At 33.1% G+C, this 11,693-nt stretch overlaps 1 pseudogene; it reads left to right on the top strand.

Moving 5' to 3' along the window:
• Positions 1–7,538: 7,538 nt before the first annotated feature.
• On the top strand, positions 7,539–10,383 carry LOC133195071 (uncharacterized; annotated as a pseudogene).
• Positions 10,384–11,693: the final 1,310 nt, after the last annotated feature.

Here is an 11,693-nt window from a genome sequence, read left to right on the forward strand (position 1 = left end):
TAAAATATTCAGATATTGCCTTCAAAATCCTATTTTTTGTTCACACATTTCGAGGACCCAAGATGCTTTAACTGACAATGTTTGATGACTCTAAGTTTCTTATTATCAGAAATATTTAGATATAGCTGTGAAATTCCAAAATTAAGTCACTTTAACATACCTTTAGGTTAACATAGTCCGTGATCCCAAGATGCACCGAATGAGAACGTTTGATGATTATTAGCCTCTTACTCTCTCAAATATTTAGATATTCCCTTTAAAATCCAAATGACCTACTTTTTTTGACACATCCTGAGGACCCAAGATGCATCACGTGACGAAGTTTGATGAGTCTAAACCAATTACTATCTGAAATATTTAAATATCGTCCTGAAATTCTAAAAGTAGATCACGGTGACCTACCGAGGGCTCAAGATACATCATCTGACAATGTTTGATGATTCTAGGTTTCACAGTGTCCAAAATATGCCCCCATATTGATTTGAAATTAAATACTGGCAAAATTCAAATGCATCAACTTACAAGGTTTTATGACTCTAAACCTCTCAGTAGCTAAAATAATGACAATTTTTTTTTTTTGGAAATGATTTGCCGTAAAATTCGGAAAGTAGGTCACGGTGACTTACTTTTCTACTTTTTCGTTGACACATTCTAAGGCCCCATGATGCATCAATTGATAAGTTTTGATGATTAAATTAGAGGCTTCAAAGTGTATGAGATGTGCATCAAAATCAATGAAAGATAAATACATGCAAAATTAAAAAAAAAAGTCATCGTGTCCTACTTTTTAGTCAACTTGACATGAGGTCCTATGATGCATCAATTGAAAAAAAACTTAATTCCAGCCATTATATTGGGCAATATAATTATGCTCCAGGGTGATGCCTTGAACAATTTTTAATCTACATAATATTTTCATCCATGTTAGCATATAATTAAAGCTTGGTGATAAACTGCCCAGTTCTTAAGAAGAGGATTTGTTTTAGCAACCACTACTTTTACCTAAGCTGATCACCTGTTGTCCGTCATCCGTCCGTTTGTCCGTCCGTCTGTAAACTTTTCACATTTTCAACGTCTTCTCAAGAACCACTGGGTGAATTTTAAACACCTTAGTACAAAGCATACTTGGGTGAAGGTAAGTTTAAATTGTTAAAATAAAAGGCCAAGCCCCATTACAAGGGAAGAAAATCAAGAAGAAACAAAAATAGTTTGGGGTCATTAAAACATACTAAGTATTCTCAAGAACCAGTAGGCCAGAAAAGCTGAAACTTAAGTGGAAGCTAACTGAGGTAGCGTACATTCTGAATTGTTCAAATCATGACCCCTTGGTGTATAATGGGCCCACAATAGGGAATCAAAGTTTTACATTGTAATAAATATGAGAATTTTTAAAAATCTTAAGAACCACTGGGCCAGTAAAGCTGAAACTTATGTGGAAGCTTCTAGAGGTAGTGTAGATTCTAAATTGTTCAAATCATGTCATGACCCCCTAGGGTAAGGTGGGCCACAATAAGTATGACAAGGGCGGGGGGAGGGAATCTGGTGAGGAACAGGAGGGACAAAGTAATCAAGCTGAGCGTTGTGGCCCATGGGCCTCTTGTTTCCCTAATTATCTCCCTTGTTTAAGGGGCACATTCCTATGTTTTGGTATTAATGAGAGCCCTTAAGCCAAGGACACTTTGTGACAAATTTGACAAAAATTGGACAAAAGGTTCTTTAGATATGGTCCATATTCCAAAAGGTTGACGCAGACCAAAGACACGGCAACAGAATAAGCTCTTGGAGTCTTTGGCTAAAGAGAATTAAAGATTATAGACAAAATAAACTTGTAGATTAATATATTGCTTAAGACAAGAATTAGGGCAATCAGGAATCGGAAATATAATTAGTTTTGTAATCAGCAACAACACAGAAAGTAGAAGCATGTGGTCCATATTGTCTAAAAGAAAATTCCAATGATAATTAATGTCTTCTGCAAAATTTAATTAAAAAACAGAAAAATGCACAGGTTCATAATGTCACAATTGGTAATTAGGGGTTCATCTATAAACAGGAAGTCTCTGTTGAGACTGTAGCTCTATCGGTTTGTACATATAAAAGAGGAAGAGGAAAGAAGCATCTTGACTTGAAACATTGGAACAGCACTAGGTAGAATAATGATCCTTGGTTTAGTCTCTTTTTGTGGCAAGATTATTTGCAATCAGACTAAATCTGCAGGAGGAGTAGCCTTTAAAGAAAATTAAAGAATTTTTTATTTATAGTAAGCATATCAACATCATTCATCTAAATCAAAAAAGGATAGACAATTTTTATTTATGTGTAGTCTACTTGCATGTTATATGAAAATCAGACCAAAACTGTAGGAGGGTAGCATTTTGAAAGTACTTCACAGACATTTTTTTTTAGTAAATATGGCAGCACTGTTCATCAAAATCAAAAACCAATTTATAGAATTATACATCTAAGTGTAGTTTTTGTGTGCCAGGTTATATTGAAATCAAACCAAACAGTAGGAGAAGTAGCGTTTTGAAAGTGTTTTAAAGAATTTTTTATTTTTATTAACCATGGCAACGTCATTGAAATCAAAAACTGATAAATAAAATTATGCATCTTAAAGTAATCTACTTGTGTGCCAAGTTATATTGAAATCAGCCCAAAACTGTAGGTGGAGTAGCATTTAGAGACATTGTTCACAGATAGACGCACACAGAGATAGACAGACGACGGACACCTTACTACGTACATGTATCACATAAGGTTTTCTGGTCTCTAACCAGTTGAGCTAAAAACTGTATGATCTTTTGCATGTGAATTTAAACGGTTGAGAAAGCATTTATTTAGTTTCTGACCACAATTTCATCTAAAAAATAAAAATATTTGTATTTAAGCTGTACCTTCTTCTGATATAGTGCAAGAATCTACATTTTCTCTTTAATTCACAGCATCTCTTTTCAGACAATTATATCTATAAAAAGAATTGAGTATCTACCTTCAATAATATACAATGTGTTGTCTAGCCACATGTTCTTGATGTTAACAGATTGTAGAGGGCAGTTTATTTGTAAATACGTTTTCTATGAGTTTCTGATTGGTGGAAAATTATCTTTACTGTCTGAAAAAATCTACATCTTCGTGATAATACAGGGTTTCTATTTTTATAAAATTGTTGCCATAAAAACAATGAAAGTAAATGTTCTTGTTCATGACATATTGTAGACAATTGCATTATTTTGTAAATTTCTTTTTAGAAGAAGGTAATTATTGGTGGGAACGTTATTTTTTCTCATATGCTAGGACGAAAACTTTTTTTTACGTGTTTGTTGCTATAAACAGAAAAAGAAACCTCAATGAAATAGTGTGCATTTCAGTAAATGGTCACTATTGCTTGTCATTCACATAATGTTTATAATAGTAACTGTTAGTATGCAAAGTTTCATCGGTTATGTGTGAGATAATGCAAGAATTTACATATTCTGGATAACTCACAGAATTTTGATATTTTTTGACAATTTTGCTATTACAAAAAATGAGATTTCACCCCTTAAATAGTGTCAAATATTAATTGACTAACTGTTCTTGTTAATGACATATTGTAGAGAGCAGTTTATTTTGTATTTTTTTTTCTTTGAAGCTTATTTACTAAGGAATTGTTATTCATTTTCATATATTGAGACATGTAAATTTTAAGGTGTCTGATTCTATAAATAGAAATGGGAATCCCCTTCAAATACAGGGCCTTACAGTAAATGGTTACTAGAACTTGTCAGTTCCTTTTTTTAAAATAATGTAGATAGCAAATTGTTTGTAAATATTTTTACGAAGCTTTCAGTATATGCAAAATTTTTATTTAACCTCGTGTTACCATCTAAGACGTATCTACGTTTTTTTTTAATTTTTGTGCTAAAAATAGAAATGGGAATCCCCTTGAAACATTTTGCATTTCAGTCATTGGTTCCCAGTACTTGTCAGTTACATACTGTTTATAATAGACAGTATTCAAATTTTCAATCCATAATGTCTGAAATAGTGCAAGAATCTCTATTTTGTAAACAATTAACTGCATCTATTTCTAGACAACGGTTGCTATAAAAAGAAAAGAGACTCCATCTTCAATATTGTTTCAATTATTAATTGCCCAAATGTTTTTATTTTTCATGACATATTGTAGACAGCAGTATATTTTGTAAATATTTTTTTTCAATGAAGCTTACAACTGGTGGAAAATTGTCAATTTTCCTCATTTGCTGAGATGTTTCTATGGGTGTTTTATGGATGTTTGTGCTATAAATAGAAAAAGGAACCCCCTTCAGATAGTCTATATTTCTGTAAATGGTTTCTAGTACTTGTCAATCACACTAGGTCTATAACATTAAGTCTGCATTTTTTCCATCCATCATTGCCTGAAAAAGTGCAAGAATCTACATTTTCTCGATAATTCGAGGAATCTATTTTCAGACCATTGTTGCTATAAAAAGATGCAAAAGTTGATTCTCAATATTGTATCAATTATTGAACAATCACATGTTCTTTTTGAAGGCATATTGTAGAAAGCTTAATATTTGTTAAGACTTTTTCTACGAAGCTTCCAATTAGCATAAAACTGTCATTTTTCCTAATATTCGGAGACAAATCTATTTTTAGGTGCTTGATACTATAAATAGAAATGGGAATCCCCTTCAACCATTGTCCACTCAAGCTAGTGGTGTCTAGCTACTGTCATTAACATCTTAATATTTACAATATACTTCCTAATTATCCAGCATTGACATCTAAAACTTCGCCAAAATTTGATTTTTTACATTTTTCTAAAATATATCTATTTATAGATACATGTTACTAAAATTAGGAGTAAAAGCCCACCGATATTTTTTTCATGAAATGACACTACTAAATCTCAAGTATAAAAACACACATAAGATTTGGAAATTTTCCACGGACAATTTTTCTTATTTAGCCTTAATGATCTCAAAAAATGCTAAATTCCCCATTTTTCAAATTTTCAGAAACCATCTCAATTTACATGACCTTTTTATTAGATTGGGAATATTTCTAGAATAAATGATTATATGCCCTGTGTACCTTAAAAGTTCCAGTTATCATGTGATCCAATGATTTTAGTTTGAGTGTTGTAAATACCGAAAAATATCTGTTTACATTTCCTTAATTTTAATGTTTTCATTTGGTCAAAAAGGGCCAAAAATGGCCAAATTCAATGGATCCGTCTCCATGGCAACCAAGTGCATGTGTGGAACTTCCGACACCATATTTGCTAGTTTTGTACCAAGACACATCTGTGGTGCAAATTTCATCAAAATCCGAGACATGTCGTTTCCAAGCCCTATAGTAAATTTGTTGGTGCTTACAGAGAATGAGTGTTAAACTCTTGTCATATCATTAAATAAGAAAAGATAGGTCTTTAATAATTCGCAGGTGCTTGGGGACGGGACCCCCCCCCCCTCCCGTGTTCCGTATCCCAAAGGTTCTTGACTTTTTTGAATAAAATATTTTTCTACGACACATTCACAAGGTATTTCAACTGAAAATTCAAAATATGACCTAAAACTAGCCTTTTATAAAAATTCACACTCTCTGATACTAAAAGAGAACAAGGTTGGCAACTTCGACAAACGACTTTCGACACCTCGATGTGACATCCTCAAATATTAAAGATGAAAGCTACTTACCGACTAGAAGTTAAGGTTTCCGTGTCTTCAGAGATTATAGATTAATTGATACATCGCTAGTCTGTGTCCCATTGTGTTTCCAGTCTTGTGAATTTCCATGTTCAACACCCGCAACTCGTCATTTCAATTGTCAACGAACGGAAGTCGTCATTTTTACTATTTCTCAGCATTGAGGTGATCTATAAATCCCAGTATTGCAAGGGCATAACCAAGTTAAAAATCTTTAAGTTTAATTTATAATTATTTTCAACATTCTTTGTAGTTTGTAAAAAGTGCTGAGAACCTATATTGATTCTACTATCTAATTGTTAAAATTATATATGTAACACTGTATGTTGAATATTTTGCTTGTCAATAAATATAATTCATTTGTAAGATTTGATCAGGTTCGCAGCACTTTTCAAATATCTTCATACCTTTTGAGTTTATGTGTAAAAGCTTGTCATAATTAATTGAGGGTATGCTCTTGCAATGTATTGATTTATTTCGACCTTTCTATTACTTTCAGTGAATCTGCATACAAATAAACGGCAGTATCGCTTGTCTAGGAAATTTACGGGAAGTATATGAATAAAATTATAAAATAGACATCGCATCCAAGTTAATGGCCTCTTATATATCTGCAAATAATATTTCATTTAATTACAAAATACATTTTTCATTCTATAAAATATAACTTGATCCGCCTCTCACTGCATACAAGCTGCGTCAAATTCCACGATATGACGTCACATTGACAAGTGCATTGCGATCAGTGAATTGCTTATATATTGCTGTGTGGGATTTAACCAACGACAAAAATACATGCAATAGTAAGTATTGATGTAGTATAAAGCTACAGTTTAAAACAGTTTAAAATAGCAAATCATTTCATTTTGTGGTAATTTGAAGAGCAAATACTCTTGAGTGATGTCATAGTAAGCATTTCCCGTATACATTAGGCCCCGCCTCCTTATTGTAGCCTTAATTGTGTTACGTACTCATCAAAACACCAATGGAATATCATGTATATTTTAAATGTAAGGTGCGTTTTCCATAGAGTGTTTCGCTGCTGTATTTACTTCCTTCTGTGTTTGTTTAATCTGCATATCCTTGATTGAAGTTACACTATAAATTCAGTTAAACTAATTATAATGCAAGATGATTTTTGTTGATTTGAAGTGTAACAATAGATATGTCTGAGGAAAGCACTAGCGGCATTGATTCAGATGAGGAATACAAACCCAGTTTCAATGTAACCATCAGGTAAAATAAGAATGTTCCTATATATCTTCAGAGATGTATTTGATTGAGAAAGCTTTATAATTTCATATGAACTCACATCTTTACTTTCTTACACCTTAGACCAAACAACATGCAGGACATCGAAGAAATCACGCTTGAAGAAGAAGTGTTTGGGAAACATCCATAATATTTCTTAAAATGCTTCTCATTTTATTTCAGGAATGTACCAAGATGCATATAGCATACAAGTGGTGTTCCCAGCCTATGCTGAACAGAGCCTACATTGTGGTGATGTGCAAATGGCATCAGCTATCTTGGCATCAGGGAATAACTTCTTAAAAATTGCCCTGTTTGCAAGATTCTTTAGATTACATTTTTTAGGAACTGTTAAATTCTCAAACACCCAAAGGACTTATCTGGTACCCACAATCAACTCTTTTTGGAGAGATCAACAGAGGGAAGTTATTCATCAGATAGAAGGCCAGATTATTGTTGCTTTAGGTTTGTACAAGCATTAAGGGAAATATAATGAAATTCACAATGTAACAAAGTTGAATATAGTTGCTCTATAGTGTTATTATACTACGTAGGAGATTGCAGAAATGACAGCCCTGGGCACCCTCTCAAATAATGCACATATATTGTAATGGAAAATTCCACAAAAAAATTGTTTCCATTATCACTATGGATAAGAGGGAAAGCTGCATGAAGAGCACAAACATGGAGAAGCTTGTTTCCTTAGAGCGATGGAAGAGATGCAGGATACCCATAATCTGAATGTAGAAGAAGTTGTCACGGATGCTCTCCTGCAAATAGGAGCACTGATGAGTAAGCATATGTGTCAAGGACATTGCATAAGACTTTAAATCTGTATTAATGAAGTTTTTTTTAATTATTTTGAAGAAAATAGATTCCCAGACATAAAACATTTGCATGATGTATGGCATGCGGCCAAGAATCTAGGAACGAAAGTTGTGGCAGCTGGACAGGCTAAAGAGTGCAGAAGTTTGATTGACTGGAGCAAAGATATTGTGAATCATTTTTTAGTACATCTGCTCCTCTGGTATGGATGTAGACAGTTTCCTGGTAATTATGTTCCCCAAACGAAGTTGGGGAACATATTGTTTTTACTCTGTTTCTTATTATTATTATTATTTTTCTTCTTCTTCTTCTTCTTCTTCCTGGGTACTTTTTTGTCCGTGAATGATCTCGTCAACTACTCATCCGATTGAGGTGAAACCTTTTTAGGGTTAATAGGCATGTTATGTAGATATGCGGAATCAAGGTCATTTTGCGCGCACGTGCATGCACGTGCGTGCACGTGCAATGCGTAAAATGACCAATATACTTGATATAGCTGTAACTTATATATTTTTTGATGAAATGCTTTGATACTCAGAATATAAGGATGTATTAAAAGTGTAAACAAGATGACATGGTCAACATGCACATGCATGCACGTGTGCGCACGCGCAAAGCGTAAAATGACAAATATACTTGATATACTCGTAACTTTTATACTTTTTGATGAAATGCTTTGATACTCAAAATATTTATATATATTAAAAGTGTAGACAAGATGACATGGTCATCATGCACATGCATGCATATGCATGCACGTGCGCGCGCGTGCAATGTGTTAAATGACCAATATACTTAATATAGCCGTAATTTTTATATTTTTTTATGAAAAGCTTTGATATTAAGAATGTACAGATATATTAAAAGTGTAGACAAGATGATGTGGACATCATGCTCATGAATGCACATGCGCTCGCGTGCAATGTGTTAAATGACCAATATACTTAATATAGCCATAACTTTTATATTTTTTATGAAAAGCTTTGATACTAAGAATAAACAGACATATTATAAGTATAGACAAAATGGCATGGTCATTATGAACATGCATGCAGGTGCGCATGCTTGCAATGCTAAGATGACCAATATACTTGATATAGCCGGACTTATTTATTTTTTGATGAAACGTTTTGATACTGAGAATATAAAGATGCATTTATAGTATAGATGAGATGACATGGTCATCCTGCACATGCATGCACGTGCGCACGCGTGAAATGCAAAAAACGATCAATATACTTCATTGCCTTATTTAATGAAGCTTACAGGAAATAAGACACCAAAAGGGTGTTGGGGAGCGTTTGGGGAACATCTGTAACGGTCCCCGTTACAATTACAACTAGTTTATTCTGAGATTTTATAATTAGACTTACTGTTTTGATATCATTTTGAGACCAGTTATTAAGTTTAGAACTGCATATGATCAATGGTAAATATTTAAAAATTTTATCTGTAACTAATTAATGTTTACATAAAGCTTGCAGATACATGTATCTCATGGTAGGAGACATTGAATCTCAAAATTATTCATATGTTAACTTCATCTTATTCCTGGTATTGACATTTTGGTTTCCAAAACACTAAATTTCAGATGTAATGCTATATTTGTAAGATTTGTTAGGTGTTTTGATTTCCATTATAAATTTGGTTGTAAATTATTGCAGGAGATTTGGTGTAGAATTGTACACCATGTTGTTGATGGACATGAATGGGACATGTCTTACAGCAGCAACTACTTTGGAAACAACCAATGCATGCATGGTCCGCTTGAGGATGAACATAAAGAGTGGATAGTGAAAGGCAGTGCTAGTCACAAAGCACTTATTAAGATCGTTTTTAATAAACGGTTCTTAAACCAAATTCTTTACTATTTGAATTTTAGGTAAAATCATGCATATGTGTTTTTTTAATCAAATAATTTGAACATAAGAAGTATACCTTCAAAGGTATAGATTTAAAGCATATTTCTTCCATAAATGTTACTATTATCTTAGTTTTATACCCCTTTAGAAAAATATAAAAAATGGAAAGTTGGTCTTAGTTGTCCTAAAGAAATATTGATTTATATTTTACAGGAGTACAACAGAACTAAAGAATTTCAACAACTTAATTCTCATGTACAGCGTGAAGAGGTTTGCATATTCGCCCCCAGTTTATCGTGCCAGGAGCCAGCTAGCAGCCCTGGATTATAATGCAAATGTTGACAGGGAGGTGAAAAGAAATTCGGATGGAACCATACAGTAATTGATTTTCTTAATGACAAAAACTTACGTTACATCCATATGCTTTAAATTGCAAGACTAAAAATCATCAACACAAATACATAATAATTATTATTTGATCAAATTTTTGGTTTTCTTTTCATCTAGGCAACATAGAACCTTCAACAAGAAAAGTTGAAGATGGAGTCTGACCCCTGTCAAAGTAGAGAAAACTTATGAGTAAATTAACAAGCTAATGGTGAGAATAGTTGTTGCTAGGCTGACAGATGAAGGCATGAGTGGTTGTGTTGGAAGCTGATGACCTAAGAAGACTAAGCAAAACCATCGCTCCCACTGAACCCAAGCCAACCAAAGAGCTTCTTCACGAGAAAGTCTCCAGGTTTCAGAAATAGAAACATTGTCATTGTATTTGTAGATTATACAGACTTTTCATATATACTTGACAGGAACTTGTAATTTTTGAAAATACATCTATCCATGTAGATAAACCAATCAAAACGTGAAAGCACTTCATAGAGTATTTCTGCAAAATTTTAATTCATACATTTCTTTGCAGTGCTTATGTAAGTTGAAATAGTCTTTTTACTTCATGAACTACGACTACAAAATATATGTTTCCAGTGGCTTTTTGTTGATGTATCATCAATCACTAGTACTAAGTTGTATTTTTATTTCATTTTTTTTTTTTTTTTTTTTTTGGTAAACAGAGTCTGTCAGGTGATCCTTTGCTATCGGTTTTGACCTGGCATAATCCGTTAAATATTTAATGCTAGCTACTTCCATTGAACTCTTGACCAATTTCAGAGGTATGTCCAATATCAGTATGATTATTTCAGCATTCATGTAGCTTTTCTACCAGAATTTTAAGAAAAAAATGATACTTTAATAATTTAGATAAATTTCATAAATGGCCAACTTGGCTTTATTTCCAGAATTAAATCACAATCTCAGGAAGCATCAATTTATAATTTTTGTAGGGGACTAACTCCACACTATAATCAGAAAATCTATCAGTATTTGTCTGCTACATGAGTAATAAAGAACTTCATTTTCAATGAAGACAGAAGTAATTTACATTCATCTTGTGACAAACTAATCTACATCCTACTGTCTGAATTATGGGACAGTGGACCTTGAATTTATTTCAACTTCAGTGTTAATTAATTTCATGCATGACATTTAGTTTGTCAGATATCCCTGAGAACACAGGATTTTCAAAAAGAGTAAAGCTTTTCCAATGCATTCAACTTAAATTTTCCCAAGGCCTAAAATGTGGACTCAAGAGCCATGAATTTTACTGTTTTAGAAGAAGGTCCAACAATCATTTTTACCATGCGGAGTTTGTCTGCTAAATGTCCACAAGTAGGACCATCTTTAAAAAAAAAAAAGTTTGTTTGCCCTCTCCCGACCGACTGCCTAAAAATGCCCCAATTGAAAACTTTTTTTTAACCTCCAGGAATCAAGTCTGATCCCGTTCGTATATGCGTTTTGATTTAAAGAATTTTTCCTCCTACTTACGGACCCAATATATTTATCCTAAGTCGGGAGATGGCAAGCAAACATATTTTTAAAGATGGCCTAAGGAAGATTTTTGAGTATTACAAATATTAATATCATTTTCATGATAATTAGGTAGGGCCAAAGTGATTATCATGACACCAGGTTGCAGTCAAATAATATAAAATTCAAAGATGTTTTGTGA

Source organism: Saccostrea echinata, unplaced genomic scaffold, assembly GCF_033153115.1.
Source record: "Saccostrea echinata isolate AGI-Se365-2 ecotype Australia unplaced genomic scaffold, CSIRO_AGI_Sech_v1 ptg000029l, whole genome shotgun sequence".
Lineage (NCBI taxonomy): Eukaryota > Metazoa > Mollusca > Bivalvia > Ostreida > Ostreidae > Saccostrea > Saccostrea echinata.